General features: G+C 48.8%; 1 pseudogene across 1 annotated transcript; it reads right to left on the bottom strand.

Moving 5' to 3' along the window:
• Window positions 1-16,264: 16,264 nt before the first annotated feature.
• Window positions 16,265-17,454, bottom strand: LOC128598528 (glyceraldehyde-3-phosphate dehydrogenase-like; annotated as a pseudogene). The gene has a single exon (XR_008383651.1). The product of XR_008383651.1 is annotated as a glyceraldehyde-3-phosphate dehydrogenase-like (transcript).
• Between the last annotated feature and the right edge of the window lie 355 nt (window positions 17,455-17,809).

The raw sequence follows: 17,809 nt of genomic DNA, 5'->3' as shown, positions 1-17,809 counted from the left end.
CTCCCACTCCCTCACTAAAATGCAACCTGACTCTGTTTGCTATCAGTCAAAAGCAGGAGGCCTCGTGTGGCGCCGGAGGTGGAGGGTTCAAACCCAGCCCCGGCCAAAAACTGCAAAAAAAAAAAGCTGGAGGCCTCTCTCAGGGATGTGGCTCCTCAGCAGGAGCCTGGGGGTTGGGGTGGGTGGGAGAGGGGGTGGGGTCTTCCCCAGTCTTCTGTGCAGCCCCTGCCCCTCCTCCTTCGCAGCGTGTCTAGCTCTTTGGCACCCTCCAACAGGGGAGAGATCCAGAAAATCCTGGGGCTGTGGATCCAGAGACATCTCACCCTTCAACTATGATTTGGATTCCTTTATGTTTTGCGTTATCACAAATTTGGCCCCATGTTCATTCCCCCCTTTAAAAAAAAATGTGTTTCTTGGTCTTGTTTTATCAGCAGCAGCCATAGCGGCAGCAGCACCCAGTATATTTCGGGGCTGGTTTTGCTCCATTTATAAAATAGGAAGGATGTCTCCTTGGCAGTATCCAGTGGGAAGGTTAAGGTAAATGCCCAGTTCACAGCGGCCCTAGTTCCTAATGATGGGAATGGAACTGGGGTTGGGGTGGGGTGGGCAGGTGGAAGGTTGGGAGCAAGGAATGCAGAGCGACAGCCAAACCTGTCCCTTGGGTGGTGAGTGGAGATGTGGGTGAACTGTGGGAGCCAGGCCTGGTCCTTGGGTGGGTTGGGAGAGATGGGAGGCACCTTTCTCTCCCCTAGTCAAGCCAAGCTGGGGTTATTAAGAGAAGCACCCCAAATCCCCCAGCCACAGGGTGCTACCTGCTTTTGGGGACTCCTGGCTTGAGGACAGTGTGCTCTTGACTTCCATGGGCCATGTGCTATGCCGAGGGCTGGGACAGACTTGGGGGGCAGGGGGCATGGCGTGAATTGTCCTTCCACAGCCCGAGGTTTCTTTCTTTTTTTTTTAATTTATAAAAAAAGAAATTTATTTCTTATAGTTCTGAACACTGGAAAGTTCAAGGTCAAGGGTCTGCATCTTGCAAGGCCCTTCTTGCCGATAGTGCAGGGATCATATGGCAAGGGGATAGTGCATGCCAAACTGGCTTTATAACAGACTCACTGTTCTGATAACTCACCCACCTCCACAATAACCCATTAGTCCATTTACCCATGAATGGATTAACCCATCAATGAGGGGTGAGTTCTCATGAACCTGTCTCTCTCTTTTTTTTTACAGCCCGAGGCTTTCAAGGACCAGATGCAAGTTCAGTCAGTGAGATGGAAAGGGGAGAGTACTGTTTGGGAGGAGTGTGGGAGTATCCACCTGTGAATAGTCACCCTGGGTGGTGAGGTCCCTAAAGTCAGGGTCAGGGCTCACAGCCTCCACAGCTCTGACCAGTCGGCCCCATGTGTCACTTGAAAGCCTGCATATAGAGAAAGAGCCCTCCAGGGAACCTGGACCCTGCCACATCTGGTGGCATGCCTGATGGTGTGCTGACCCTCCATGAAGTGACACCGGGGTGGGGCAGGCTGGGCACACAGCTGAGTCAGCATCCTGGCCTGAGTTTTAGGTGATAGCTGTGTAGCATGTGCAGGGGCAGAGCTGGGTGTCCCAGGAAGCTCTGAGACAGTGAATGGGAACAGGGACCCTGGCCTTTGATTGGGTCATGTCTCGCTACATTTCCACACATTGCCCCAGAAGTACACTGCTATAGTTGGTATCTATATCTAGGGACCCTTTGCTTAAAAAGTACAGCATTATACTCCATATTAGCAATCATATCCTAAATGCAGTTTACTTCATAGTTTTTAAAAGTTGAGCATTATTTATTTTACCCCAGTGCAATTTTTTTTTTTTTGTGAGACAGAGTCTCACTATGTTGCCCTTGGTAGAGTGCTGTGGCGTCACAGCTCACAGCAACCTCAAACTCTTGGGCTTAAGGGATTCTCTTGCCTCAATTTCCCAAGAAGCTGGGACTACAGGCCCCTACCACAATGCCCGGCTATTTTTTTGTGGCAGTTGCATTGTTGTTTAGCTGGCCAGGGCGGGTTTGAACCCGCCAGCCTCCGTGTATGTGGCTGGCGCTTTACCCACTGAGCTAGGGGTGTCGCCTACCCTGGTGTTTTTAACCATCATACTTAATTATGTGGGATATGTCATCAAATATCTGTATCAGGGTGACACAACCACTTTGCCCCTCTTGAATATTTAGCCTCCTTCTTGTTTTTAGCTATTATAAAGAACAATCTGAAAACTGTACAGTTCTAACTCAAAGGAATGAAATCAAAGAGTGAGGGTAGGGGAAATATTTTTGGTTAGGGGAGAATTTCTGACATCTCTCCAATCTGTCTCCCAGGAGACCAGCCTTCCTTGGAATTCTATTTCCTTGGCACAAACTCTGCCTTTGAATTATTTGGACCCCTATACCCCTGTGCCCCTTTACCCTCTCCAGGGTGGCCCAGGAATCTGTGTTTTAAGAAGCTCTCTGGGTGACATTGATGTATTCTCAGGGCGATAACTTGCCTTCTGCCTGGCTATCTTCCCCAAGAACGGTCCGGAGGCCTGTTTGTGATGGCTTTGGGGCTGGCCTCAAGACAGGCCTGACACCCCGGTGGGTGGGGTGTAGGGGAGAGGGCCGCACAGGGTTCCCCACGCCCAGGAGTCCCAGTAATCCAGTTACAGCGTCCCCTTTAGGACTCTTAACTAAAACACCCAGCCCAAGGAATCAAAATTCTGTAAGCTCCGTGGCCTGTACTGAAGCTCAGAGGCCGTGTGACTGAGCTGTGACCGCGGATCGCAGGGACCACATTTTCCTGCCGGGGTGGAGGACCCTGGTCGCGGGGCGCCAATCCCCGCACAGCCACTAGATGGCGCTGTTGCACTTTGCTGCCCGTCTCCCTGCTGCCCCGCGTCCCACAGGGTCCCCGAAGTGTAGTCACAGCGGCCACAGCTAGCCTGCTTCGCTCCGATGTCCAGGAAATGATATGCAGCCAGGAGCCTTTGGAGGGAATGCTGCCTGCAGGGTTGTAGCTGGAAGGCCCTTTAGGACTTTACAAGCCTCCCTCTCCATGCTCCGCGTTCTTCTCCCCCCCCACAACCACCCGCCCCTTGCGGCGGCGGCAGATCTCCGGTCACCGGCCCTAATACCAGTCGGGTGGGGAAGGGCTCATAAAAGTCGCGACACGCTATTTTCTTCTCACGGGAAGTCTCTAATCTGATTGCATCCCTCCTTCTTTTGTGTGTCTGAGCAATCAATTCAGCGGTGACAAGGGACTAGGAAAACACCGTAGAGAAAGCAGAAGCTTTGAGAGAGGAAGAGCAATCTGCTGGGCCTGGGCGACATCAGGACCGGGCACTAGGAACACGGGCCTCTGGGCGTGCGGGGGCAGAGGAGAGATGGCAAGACTGGGTGGGAACTGGGCCCCGGCAGGCTCAGGGTCAGAGCCCAGGACACAGCTTCACCAGGCTGGGTGGCAGCAGGCACTTCCAGTAACCCCCTTCTTGCAGGTGGCAGGCTCCTGAAGGATGAGGCATGATGGCCGCAATGGGAGCAAGCTCAGTACCACCACCCCCTAGGAGGGGGGACCATCCTGTTCCCATTTACAGGTGGGGAAATGGAGGCACAGGAAGGCTGACGCAGGCAACTCACCTGTGAAGGGCAGAGGCAGAATCCACAACTGGGCCCTCTGAGTGCAGGGCCTCCGCTCCTTGAAGCTAGGGGCCTCACGGGTCTGTAGTGTGTCCCTCCGGAGCGGTCTGCCTTAAAAGGCTGGGGGCCCTTTGAAGCATTCATGTCTCTTCACTGGCTTTGGGGATAGAGGGGAGCCACAGGGGCCCCGTGCTCTGGACTGTTCCACTGGAGGCCTCATCTCTCTAAGATCAGTTTTCTCTGCAGGCCCTGGGCTTCCCAAAGAAGCCGTACAGGCCACCAAAGGGCAAAGCTTTGAGACCATCTAGGAGATTAAACGGAAAGGGCTCAGCAAACCTCCTGGCTCATGGTAGGCATTGCTGAGGGCTGCAGCTTTAGAACCAGGCATCTTTTGAAGAAGAGCAACAGGACCCCAGCTACAAGGTGAGACGACCAGGAGGGCCAGAGGCAGACAGACCAGCAGGAACCAGACTGGAGGGGAGGGGTATGAGCACGAAGTACAATCTCAAGAGACAGCTGTGTGGATGGTGCCCTGGAGTTGGGTGGGGCCCCTCATGTCAGAGTGGGCCCTGCTTACCTAATTCTGCAAGCCCTGAGCTCTGGGAGCTGTCCCTGCCCTTCCCTTGCTGAGTGCTCCAGGGCTCATGGAGGAGTAAAACCTATCAGACCATCCCCCAAATGTCTGGCTCCTATGCCTTTTTTCAGCTCTTAAGTTTTCCTGAAATGCCCTTTAATTAATAAATTAATTTATTTTTGAGACAGAGTCTCGCTCTAGTTGTCCAGGCTATAGAACTATGGCATCAGCTTAGCACACAGCAACCATAAACTCTTGGGCTCAAGTGATCTTCCTGCCTCAGCCTCCTGAGTAGCTGGGACTACAGGCTTGCACCACTATGTCCAGCTAATTTTAAACGATTTTGTAAAGACAGTGTCTTGTTATGTTGCCTAGGCTGGTCTTGAATTCCTGGGCTCAAGTGATCCTCTGGTGTAACTCCCCCAAAGTGCTAGAATTACAGGTGGGAGCCACCACACCTAGCCATACTCTAACTTAGGTTTCCCATTTTACTTCCCCATAGGTCCCCCAGTTTACTATCTTAGATCCTTTTAAATTTCTCCCTTAGAGCTTTCCACAGTTTGTGATGACCACTGACTGGTGTGACTTTCGGCTTGCCCCCTGCCTCCTCCTCCTGTCTGTAAGCTCCCTGGCCTGTCACTTCTGCCTCCTTCCCTCCCCCACCTCCCCACTGTGCTAGGCCCTGGGGCAGCTTCTGGAACTTTGTGGGTACTTGAAAAAATTGGAATGGGTCCTTTCCTGAGCCCCAAGCTGATCCCCACCCATACCCCAACACACTTAGCTCCCAGCTTATGTTATAACAGTGGAACATTCTTTCCCTTTGCCTATAGTTACTCAAAGATGAGATTTAAAAACATTGAGATTTAAAAAAATGTTTATTCCAAACATTTATTTGGAATAAATTGTAAATGTATAAGAGGTACAAAAATGCAGATAGTACAAGGAGCTCCCGTGTACTTTTTATCCAGTTTTAGTTGTGTGTAATTTTTTTTTTCTGAGTTACTGGATAGTGAATCACATGAATCATGGCCCCTTTCCTCCAAAATTCTCTGGTGAGGTATTTCCTGAGACTAGAGACTACCTCTTATGTAATGACTGTGCGGTTACCACCATTATCAGTTTGCACTGATACAACTTTTTCGTCTCATCTACTACCCATATTCTAATTTTGTCACTTGATCCAGTAATGTCCTTTGTAGTATTCTCTTCCCGCCTCCCCACGCCCAGCATAGCACAGGACCCATGTTAGGGGGAGATACTGTATTTAGTTATCATGTCTGTTTAGGCCCCTTGATCTGGAACACATTTCCACAGCATTTTTTGTCTCTGATGACATTGACACTTTTGAAGCGTACGGTACCTGTACCTTTAAAAAAAAAAAATAGAATGTTCTTTATTTGCTGCTTGTCCAGTGTGCCTTGGTAATTATGCAGGAACACAGCATAAGTGACTTTGTTCCTTCTCAGGGTGTCACATCTGAAAGCAGATTTAAAACCAGAACTTTCTTCAAGTGCCTTCTCCAGCTCAAGCTGTTTCTTTCTCTGTGCTACCAGGAGATCTGTGCAGATGCCCATCATCACATCAGGAGGAGGCTCTCTTTTCAATGCAGGCTCAGAATAAAACTTCAGGCTGTGGTTGAAAGACCTTAATAGCCTCCTGGCTTCTCGCAGGAAGGCCGAATTAAGGCATGGGTGAAGCCAGCGGTTCCCACGCTTCCCAAATGCCGTTTTCTCGTCCCTACTGCCAGGACTCCACTATAAAGTCCTCCCCACGGAGCACTTGTGGCTGGGAACAATCTACCTTTTACCTCTGTGGCGGTTTTGCTGCATAGTTTTGTGTTTGCGAAGTTCCATCGCTCCTTGGGCCCCCTCTCTGTGCTTGGAATGCTGCTAAAGTGCTAATGTCCCAAGAAGGGGGAAGACATTAGAACGTATGGCTGACCATTGGCTCCTGGAGATGACCCAAGAACTGGGTGTCACTGGGGAGAGATGGCGGAGAATTGAACCAAAGGGACACATGGACCCTGGGATTGAGAGCAACATTGACACCTTATAGACATACCCTTTCTGGTCCTCACTGGTCCCACAGAAGAAAAAAAGACACAATTTTTTCATTTTTAAATTTTCCAGTATTTTTAAGGCAATTTTTTAAACATGCAGTACAGTTGAAAGAATTATACATCCACCACATACATTTTATAATTTTTTTCTTCTTCTTCACATGTAGGGTTTTTGGGAAGCTTTAAACTTTAAAGTGTCCATGGGGAAGGCAGGCCTGAAAAGACAGAAAGACAAGCCACGTGTGAGTCTTGGCTCTACCAGTGATTAACACAAGTTTTCCACTGCACCTGAGACTCTTCTGGGTTCAAAGTGGCAGTGATGCTGTGTGTAAAGGGCATCGTGATCCCACACAGTCAGTGCCTCCACAGGACAGCGTCCTCCCCCATCCTCACCTCCTCACGGCCTCTCCTGCACCCCCCCCCCAGTACTGACATGGGGACACCATGCCGCCACGCTACAGGCCACATGCACACAGGCATCGTGGATGCCAGCCACGAGGTCTGTACGTCTGGTGTTATTTTAAGGGTACGTTGGGTTAGTTCTAATCAGGTACAGTAAGACACTCAGATACAGACATACTTGTCACCAAGAAGCAGCTTGTAACAATTACAGTTTCCCATGAAGAGGAGGCACCACCACCCCTCAAGGAAGCCCTGGGGTCCGTCCTGGTGGTTGGGGGATAGAATATGGGCAAGAAGAACTGTTGTTGTTTCCGTGGGAAGCACAGGTTGGGCAGGATAGGAAGGCTTGAGATTGGCTAATTAGAATGAATTCAGCAGGCTCTGGAGCACAGGGGCTGTCCCTATCTGTCTGGCACCTGGCCCTGGAGTGAGTGGGATGGGTGGATGGTGGCCTGGAGGGTGAGAGCCCAATGGTGCAGGTGGCTGGGCCAGGGCCACAGGTTCTGGACTGGTTGGTTTGCTGCTGAAATATATTCTAGGGGTTGGAGGTAAGTTGTCGACTGTTTCTAGGAATTAGCTACTCCAGGAAGGAGCAGTCCCTTCAGGGTCAGCAAAGCCCCAAGTGTCAAAGCTCTTGGATACAGAGAACAAAAGACATGTATGTTATAGGCACTTTCCCTCCCCTGAAAGGAGAAAAGTCTCTGGGGATCCCTACAGTGAGGCTGCTGTTTGGTTCCTCAAGGCCATGGTTTGTATTCATGGTCTTCTGGAATGCATGCTTCATGGACACCAGTACAAACTTCCTGGGTGAGCTCAGAACGACTGGACTTTTCAGTGGAATGGAGATACTCCTGCATTATTGGGTAGAGCAGTGTGTGCAGACGCCTTGTGGACAGCCTCTCTTCACTCTGCTTCTTGCTCAGGGGGTCAGCCAGGGGTGCTCACCAGGAGATGCCTTCCTTTGGGTGGTTGGAGGTACCCAGGGAAAGGACTGGCCCCTGAGGAAGAGGGTGGCGTACTGGCCTTGCGTGACACCGTCTCACTGGGGTTTGTGTTCTCTCTCATGGCAACTTGGAAGGAGAGAGTGAGGCACTACCGAGATCTCTCTGGAATGTAAGGGTTCAGGACTCAACCGGGGATGACACCATGTCAGGTCACTAGCCCAGGAGGGAGCAGTGAGCCAAGTGGTCCTGCACATCGTTCCCTGTATGCATGCTTGTGCACGTGTGTGCGTGTGCAGTGAGCTCTGGGGATGAGGATGTGGTCAATGTGCAAGACTGCTCATGGCCACAGTGGGTGCAGACCCAGGGTGGAGGGGGAAAAACAGCCACCTTTTCTGAGGCTCTGGGAAACTGGAAGGTCCGGGGCTACTGACTAAGAGTGACATTGCCCTATGTGCTAGGAGGGACAGCTGGCTGGATATCCACACCGGGCTTGAATTTTGGAAGGATGGTAAAACTTTCTTGTCAAGGAGACTATAGCACTTTGGGCAAGCCAAAAATTAGTAAGGACCCTTTATTGAGCCTTTAAGAAATGTTTTTTAATGTTTTATTATTTTAGAGACAGGGTCATCCTCTGTTACCCAGACTAGAGTTCAGTGGCACAGTTGTAGCTCCTTGAAGCCTCTACTTCCTGGGCTCAAGTGATTCTCCTGCCTCAGCCTCCCCAGTAGCGGGGACCACAGGGGCCACCACACATGCCCAGCCTCCTCTAGCCTTTAAATCTCTCCAGACCATTTGATCTGTGTCTTTCTTCCTCCCTCCATCCTTCTCTCCTTCTGTTCTTACCTTTCCCTCATCCTGTCCTGCCCTACTGTGAACCAGTCTCTGTATCTGAGACCCTGGAACAAGGCAGGGAACACGAGAAGGCCCAGTGTCTGCCTGCGTGGAGTTCTCAATCCAGGCCAGGATTCTTCAGCTTCAGCCTCAATAACATTTTGAGCTGGAAAATTCTTCACTGAGAGAGGCTGTCTTGTGCCTTATGACATGTTTAGTGGCACCCCCTGCCTCTAAACCCTGGATGCCAGGAACACTTTCCTCACTTTTGAGGTTTTGGCAATCAAAAATTATCTGTAGACATTGCCCAGTGTTCTCTGGGTGTCACAGTCACCCTGATTGAGAATCAAAGGTCCAGTGGAGCGGGGGCAGCCAGCCCAGTAAGCCTGGGCAGCATGGCTTGCAGATGTGGGGTCTGTTCAGGGGGCTTCTCTTGCTCAGAGTCAGGGGCAGTGGAACTCACAGTAGGTGTTTAGTACCTGCCTGTTGAGAAAGTAATTGGCCCCAATAAAACCCCAGTCAAGGGAGAAACTGTCTTTATGTCATGGTGGGCTCGTCACAGTTGCTGTGCTTTGGTGCCCTCCACCAAAGCAAGTGGAGAAATCTGCAAACAAGATAAAGAACGAAATGACTTTCCTTACTAGTCTCGTTCTTACTAGCCTTTCTCTTCCCTTGAAGTAACTTCAGTGTGGGAGAATGAGTTTATTTGGCTGCAGGCCAACATCCAGAGGGTTTTCTACCTTTCCAGTAAACCCTAAAGTCCCTTGGTGTTTCTGGGGCCCCTTCACAGGGAGGCAAAGAAAAGGGCCCCACTAGCTTTCTTTGTACCTTATCTGGGGGGCTATCCTCAGCTTCTGCCAAATGTTTAGTTGCACCTGACCCTTGTGAGGTCATGTACATCTGCTGCCCTGACATCCAGCAGAAGGGGATCATCTGACTCAAGAATCCATTACAGAAGATGCTGTCAACACCCACTGCTTTTTCCTCCCCACGTCCAGCTGAGTCCCTCTACTTTCTGCTCAACTCCAAAGTGTTGATAGCTCAATCGATGTAGCTCTTGCAATTTTTGTTTCAGCTGGGAATTCTGGTGGGGCGGCTGTCTGCCCATGTGCATGTGAGCTAGCTCCCTGGTCAACATGGAGTGGTTTGAAGTGCTAGGAGATGCTTCCAGAAACGACTTTATCTGGCTCATTTGACTATTGAAAAAGGTCATGCCTGCTTCAAGTTCCTCAAATACTCAGGGAGTAATTATGGGCATTTTAGAAAACAAAATACCTACATGGAAACTTTAGTGTTGCAGAACATGCCTTGGCTGCTTCAAAATTGAAATGGCAAGGTTGGGATCCCTCTGACGTGTGATCATGCCATTTTTGAAAATATCTCCTTTTAGAAGGGTAACTGTTCTAAATACCAAAACTTACAATGGTGACGACAACCATGTTGATGACGATGATGACAGACCCACATAATTTCTATTTCCAAAGGCACATAGGTCCCTTTCAAGTCACTCAGGCTCCAAACCCTGGAATTATTTTTGAAATCTTTCTTCCCTGCCCATCTCATGATCAACTGGTTGCCGAAATTCCTAGAATTTCCATCTTTTATCAGACATGGATGTTCCCTTCCTTTCTCTTCCCAATACCCTCCTTCGGCACCACGTATGTCTTTTCTAAACTTTGGCAAAGGCTGTCTAGGCTGTATTCTTCCTCCCTTCCATGTTATCATTCATCTTCCAGCTATTCCCTGGGCATCTCATTGCATTAGTTACCATGTGCTGTGTAACAGATTAAGCCAACATGCAATGGCTATAACCAACAAACATTTATTATGTCACACAGTCTCTGAGGGGCAGGAATTTGGGAACACCTTAGCTGGCTGGTTCTGGCTCAGGGTATCTCATGAGGTTTATTCAGGATGTTGGCTGGAGCTGTAGTCATTGGAAGGCTTGACTGGGTCGGGGTGAGGGGGCCCTTTTCTGAGAAGGAGCACTCATGTGGATAATGGTAGGAGGCCTCATTTTCCCTCTAGTTTTTGATAGGAAAGCTCAATTTCTCGCCACATTCGTCTCCCTTCAGTGCAGGGCTGAGTATCCTCATGACATGGTGGCTGTCTCTCCTCAGGGCAGCTGATCCAAGAGGAAGAAAGAGCTAGGAGGACGATCTTTCAAGACCTAGTCTTGAATGCTAGATACCATTTCTTCCCCATATTCTATTCGTTGTAAGCAAGCCCACACTTTAGGGAAGGGGAATTAGGTTGCACTTTTTGAAAGGAGCAGTGTTGAAGAATTTGTGGATGTATTTTAAAATGATTGCATCCCTAATATAAACATTGCCGTCTGTGTTTTCAGGCAATTTAGCCCATCAGGCTCGTCCTTGTTGGTTTCCCCAGTCTAGATAGGCAAGTTGGCAGCATAAGCCACCTGATCCTGCCATCTCTTTCCTTAAAACATTCAGGTCTTGCTCAACACAAAGTCCCTGCCACCCTCAACCTTCCAGGTCACTAACATTGCTGGCCATGTCTTCTCTTGCTCCTCAAGGGAGCATCTACCTTCTTTTTGCTTGGGCAACTGGCTCTTTTCTGGAAATATTCTGTGCACCCACACCCTGTGCTTCGGCTGATTTCCAGGGCCCTCTGAACTCTTGCCTCTCCCGTACACTACACCTGTTGTTAATCACTAAGGCCTGTGACTTCACTTTCTCAGTTATTCCACAAATAGTCCCCCACTCTGGGACTCTCCCTGATTCTGGGGACAGACCCATGTCCTCTCACCAGGAGTCCTGAAAGAGCATCCTCACCCAGCTCTCTCTCTTCACCTTTGCCTACTTCTTAGCCAATGTCTGGAGTTTCCCTGGGACTCCTCTAAACTCTGAAGCGTAACAGGGTCCATTCTTTGTTTAAATCCTTCCCTGGCCTTGTATCAATGACTGGATAAAATCTAACTCCTTCTGTGGAGCTCAAGACTCTCTGACAGGCCCCCAACCAGCTGATCCTCTCCAGGGTCCCAAGCCTTGTTCCTGAGCTCCACACCCTCTGCTGTTCAGATGCCTGGGTTGGTTCCTGCCTTTGTGCGTGGCTCCTGTTTCTCTGGGCAGGTGAGGTGAAGAGGTGGCAAGAAAAGAAGCCCCCAAATTGGGGGCCGATCCCTGTAAGATCCAAGAGGCTCACGATATCTTGGGGAGCACTGAGCCTTCCACCTGTCAAAGAAGGGGGAGCCCAGTTAATGTTAGGTAGGCCTCAGAGAATGGGTTACATAGAGATTCTGAAAGCAAGCTGCCAGTAAACTCCCTAATGATCTTAATCTGGAAAATGAGGTCCTTTCCTAAGTTCCCTGTTAACCTGGCAAAGCTGCTGCTAATAACTCACGGCACACCTAAGAGAAGGCTTTCAGCTTCTTTGTGCATTTTTAAACTCACTTCCAAATTATGGAAAGAAGCACTTTCTCCACTCCTGCACAAGAATTCACATTTTCGAGTGGTTCTGCCCTGTTCTTACCCAATACTGGTAGTATTGCGATATGATGGGGATGCCCAATTGATATGAATATAGTTGGCTTTTATTTATTTATTTATTGTTAAATCATAGCTGTGTACATTAGTGCAATCAAGGGGTACAATGTGCTGGTTTCATATACAATCTGAAATATTCTCATCAAACTGTTCAACGTAGCCTTCATAGCATTTTCTTAGTTATTCCAGGCGTCCTCAAACTTTTTAAGCAGGGGGCCAATTCACTGTCCCTCAGACCATTGGAGGGCCAGACTATAGTTAAAAAAAAAAAATCTATGAACAAATTCTTATGCACACTGCACATATCTTATTTTGAAGTAAAAAACAAATTGGAACAAATACAATTCACACCACCGCATGTGGCCCGCGGGCCGTAGTTTGAGGACCCCTGATAGGCATTTGTATTCTGCATTTAGTAGGTTTCACCTGTACCCATTCTAAGATGCGCTGTAAGTGTGGCCCCACCCATTGAATATAGTTGACTTTTAAAGAGATCAGGAAAGAAATTCTGAGTCCCTTACACTTTGCTAAATGCAGAACAAAGCTGTCTTCTGCAATGCAATGGTGCCCCTTCCACTCAGAGCTGTTAAATCGTGGGAGGGGTGTGATTCCTTTGTCTTTCAGTCATTCTTGTGGGCACCACTGCCTGGGGCTGGTTTGGAAGGACTTGCTGCTGCTTCTCTTGTGGTGTGTGGTGCCCGTAAGTGCTATTCGCCAGGTGTTGCCCTTTCTTCCCTCTCTAGTCATGTGCCAGGGTTGCACCTCCTAATCCCCCTCATGGTTGGGTAATGCCAAGTGATTAGCTCAAGGCACTGACTGTGTGTGGACCATGTCATCTACAGACTGACTGAATGCCATGATGAGACACCTCCCGTCCCCTAGAGCTCTTTTTCCTTCTGTCACTGAAGGTCAGCACCATTGGAGAGGGTAACTGTTCAGTAAGCCTGGATCTCTGAGCAGAGTCCTGTCGCTGACCTACAAGGGACATGTAACGTGATTTTTACCCCACTGAGATTCTGAAGCTGTTTGTTACTGCAGCGCAGCCTAGCATAGTGTCGGCACTTTTGGTATCTTCATATTATATTTACTGTAACTTCATTTGCACAGAGGCAGCATCTATGACTTTCCTGGTTTATCCATTCACATTCCTCAAGGGAATGTTCACTGATGGCCTATCAGAATTTATTATCCTTTTCAAAATTGGGAAGAGGGATGTTGTGCACTATTATATTTGGCCGCTTGGCCCAGAAGTCTGATATCTTAAAGTGACCTTGGTGTACTTTGTGAGGCTAGCCCTTCCTGGCTTAAAAACAGATGCACCATCTTTGGTTATGCCCCTCCCTGCAGGGCTTGGTTAATATTATAGCTACAACTGCCCCAGTGCCAAACACGTGCCCTGCACTGAGTAGACCTTATCCCTAATTATTATTACCACTCCATAATGTGGGCCGTGCATCATTTATATTTCTCAGATGATACAACTGTGTGCAATGAGGCTAACTAGCTTGCCTAAACTCACTTTTCTAGTGGAGCCAAGATTTGGACTCAACTTTGGATGCAAATGTCTATTTTTTTTTTTTTTAATTTCACCTAACCAGTTATCCTTTGTAGATTTCTAGAATATTAGCATCTTAATATTCTGTGGTTGGTTGGATGCCACTCTCCATTCATTCACCCATTCATAAGTTCACTCACTCCTTACTTACTCATTTGTAAATCCATTCTTTTGTAAGTTTATTCACTGATTCACTCATTTGTTCCTTCACTCCCTCAATCAGTAGGAGGCTTTGATGAGAGTCTATCAGGTGCTGGGTTTTGTTTGGGATTTGGATTTAGATGTGAACGGTTACAATTTCTGCCTTTAACTTCAGTAATCTCCTAGACTTGGGGGAATAGTAGGGTGTATATATGTGTGTGTGTGTGTGTATCTATATATACGTATGCACACCAAAAATGTCACAGATATGTTCAAATGTGATACACTGAGGAGGTGGCTTGTGGTCTAGACGGGGTTGTGTCAGGGCATGCTTTCTGAAGGATATGATGGTTTTAGAGGTTTTTGTCTTCTATTTCTCTTTGAGAGTCTTTCACCCCCGTTCCATTCAGTTCACGGCTTGAATGTCAATGTCAGTATCACCAGCCATAGTCCTTGTGTTTTTGGCTTCTGCAATCCACTCTCTTCCCCCAGCAGGTTATACCCCCATCTTGTGCTCCTCCCCCCTCATTACTTTTTACATCTTTCACCTGCAAGGTTAATGGTTCCTCCTAAAGAATGGTGATCTGGGATCCTAGCTCTTTTGGGGCATAAATAGTTTTTTCTGAAGTTTGGCCTGTTGCTTGCTCTTAATGGCTTGGAGTTGGTTGCAGAACTATCTGCCAGGAAAAAGAAATGAAAAGAATGGTCTGATTATGCATTCCTAAGATGGCTGGGGTAATTTGAGCAGAAATAGCTTTGCAGCTCTGGGGAAAAAAAATGTAATTCTCGTGTATGAAAAGCGTGAACCAGAGTTGCCATGTTCACTTCTTGTTTTTAAAGGCCCCACAGGCCAAGTCACATATCTGGGCCACAGGGTCTATTGATTATCTGTCAGGCCCTGAAGTGTGGGTGATCAATAATACTAACCTACAGGAAAGGTGGCCTTGAATGCAGAAATCCCATCACATTGCCCATCCATTTCTTCTGGGCTGTAAGTGCTTTGTGGGGAAACAAAACTCTCTAAACTAGAGCCACAAATGCCTGCAATCCTGAAAATGTTCCTACAAACCAAAGCAATGAGGAAACACTGGCAGATTGTCCATGGGCCTCTCAGCCATGGGAAGTAGGAGGCTTCCTGAAGCGCAGAGAAGCAAAGGGATTGTGTCAGGAGGTCTCTAGCTCTATGACCATGACCTTTCATTAATGTTTAATCAGGTGCTTAGAGAAAAGCCATTAAAAAGACCTGAAAATCCTTATGACTGATGAAAGGCCTAGCAATGGGGGGAAGCTGGCTTTGCCCAGATTTGCCCATGACGCTCCCCTATGAGCCCCTTCTTTCTGGAGAGAGGGACTGCACCGAGCACACACCAACTTCTGAGCATCTGTCAAGGGGGTCTGATTCCAGGCTGATGTAGAGATAAGTCCATGTTATAGGAGCTGGTGCCAACCACCCAGCATCCAGGTTCCTTGCTTTCTTTCAAAGGGCCCCTGCTTTTGTTAACTCCTCCTGCCTCGGGTATAGCTGTGGGAGGCGGGAAGTGCGAATGCGGAGCCAGCCTGTGGCAGACCCTCAGCTTGGTGACTGAGCTGAGTTGAGGGATAGACACAGGACAGACCTTGGCCCAATCAGAAAAGTACTTGAAGCTCCTCATGTGGGAGGGCTTCTCCCTCCTGCAGTGTAAGAATGTTCTCCTTCCAGCCGACCTGGTGGACATAGCCCACCTGTCTGATGGAAGGCCTCTGCTAGCATTCACCCTTGGACCACCCAGGGACCAGGGGAAGGGAAGTAAGGATCCTCCACAATCTTTGATGACACCATTGAGTTGGCAGATGAATACCTAATATCCTGGATGCCCTGTTATAGGAAGTAATGAATGTCCATATTAAAAAACCTGTTTGAATCCAGATTGTCTACCTCTTGTGGTCAAAAACACCCACAATGGGCAGTGGTAGGTACCCTGGGTATCAGCTTTGATCCTGACATGGGGCCAGATAACTCTGGCGAACCCATAATTCGGATCATTGGGTGTGAGAAGGGACTTTTGAGTTATAGAACCTCTGAAAAGAAACACATTAACTCCTGCCAGAGGTCTCAGTGGGCAGCTCTCTGCAGGAGAGAAGCAGGGGTGGTGTTGGATGCCCCAGCCTTGGGCAGGCAGGTTGCTAGATGGTCAACAATGCCAGTTCCACTTAGGCATGTAAGTGCCTTAATGAGATGTCATGAGCACATGACTGATGGAAATGACCCTTAGGGGGTGCCTTAACGTGGTTTTTTCTCTAAGCAGCAGCAAAACTCCAGATGGTCAGAGACCAGCCTCTGGCACCTTCTGGTATCCAAAGAGCTCCACACCTGGCAAGCACAGGGAGCAAAGAAAACACATCTCAGGGGAGGTGTGATCCTATACCCTCTGCACACCTGTGTCAAGGTCAGCTCTTCAAATCGCAAACTTCTGGCCCCAAGCCTAGAAGAGGTTAAATTGCCTTGAGTGGGGCTCATAATTCTGAATTTTCAATAAATTTCCAGGATAGACACACACCCACACACATATATGTATGTACATACACACACATACATATATATTTTAAGCTAATGTCTTTTTTTTTTAATTCAGGGAACTTTTTTGATGTTACATGACAAGGTAGGGCTCCCTAGGCCTCTCCTGTTCTTTAGAGGCTCTGGTGTGGAAACTGTGTTGAGGGGAGATTCTCAGTGAGGTGGGGGACTGAGTAGACAGGGGTACTCCAGCAACTGAGGGCCTCTCTCTTCCTCTTGTGCTCTGGCTGGGGCTGGTGGTCTGGGGTTCTTACTCCTTGGAGGCCATGTGGGCCATAAAGTCCTCCACCCTGTTGTTGTAGCCAAATTCATTGTCATACCAGGCAATGAGTTTGACAAAGTGGTCGTTGAGAGCAATGCCAGCCCCAGCATCAAAGGTGGAAGAATGGGTGTCACCGTTGAAGTCAGAGGAGACGACCTGGTGCTCGGTGTAGTCCAGGATGCCCTTGAGGGGGCCCTCTGATGCCTGCATCACCACCTTCCTGATATCATTGTATTTGGCAGCCTTCTCCAGACGGCAGGTGAGATCTACAACCAATAGTGGGGACACAGAAGGTCATGCCAGTGAGCTTCCCAGTCAGCTCAGGGATGACCTTGCCTAGAGCCTTGGCTGCACCAGTTGAGGCCAGGATGATGTTCTGAGAGCCCCATGACCATCACACCACAACTTCCCAGAGGGGTCATCCGCAGTCTTCTGGGTGGCAGTGATGGCATGGACTGTGGTCATGATTCCCTCCACGATGATGAAGTTGTCATGGATGACCTTAGCCAAGGGGGCTAAGCAGTTGGTGGTGCAGGAGGCATTGGTGATAATGCTGAGGCTGTTTTCATACTTCTTGTGGTTCACACCCATCACAAACATAGGGGCATCAGCAGAAGGGGCAGAGATGATGACCCTTTTGGCACACCCCTGTAGGTGAGCCCCAGCCTTCTCCATGGTGGTGAAGACACCAGTGTACTCCACAACTTGGTCAACGCCTGCCTTGTCCATTTGATTTTGGTGGGATCTCGCTCCTGGAAGATGGTTATGAGTTTTCCATTGATGACAAGCTTCCCGTTCTCAGCCTTGACTGTGCCATGCAATTTGCCATGGGTGCAATCATACTAGAACATGTAGACCATTTAGTTGAGGTCAATGAAGTGGTCATTGATGGTGACAATATCCACTTTGCCAGAGTTAAAAGCAGCCCTGGTGACCAGGCGTCCAATACGACCAAAGCCATTCATTCTGACCTCACTCACCATGGTGCCTCGGGGATACAGCTGGCACTGCACTAGAAGAAGTGGCTATCTGATGAACGGTAGGACCAGAGAGCCAAGCTAAAGTCTTTGGACTGTTGCCTCAGAGACTCAGTAGAAGTGAGAACAGTTGGGAAGATGTGGGGTTCTGTTGGAAGAAATAATCGAGCTGGTTGGAGGACTAAGCATGTAAGTGTGTGTAGTGTTCTTGTGTGCCTGTGTGTGAAATGACCAGAAGGCTGAAATCTGGAGATGTAAAAAAAGCAACAAGGGCAACACCGTGGCTGTGAACTGAGGAGGGGCACATGTGGGGTGGGAGATGGCGGCAGGAGGGCCTTTTGCAGGGAAGGGGGCTTACAAC

The sequence above is a fragment of the Nycticebus coucang genome, chromosome 2 (assembly GCF_027406575.1).
Source record: "Nycticebus coucang isolate mNycCou1 chromosome 2, mNycCou1.pri, whole genome shotgun sequence".
Lineage (NCBI taxonomy): Eukaryota > Metazoa > Chordata > Mammalia > Primates > Lorisidae > Nycticebus > Nycticebus coucang.
Note: the sequence above shows the minus strand (reverse complement) of the source record. Positions and strands in the feature narration are given on the sequence as shown.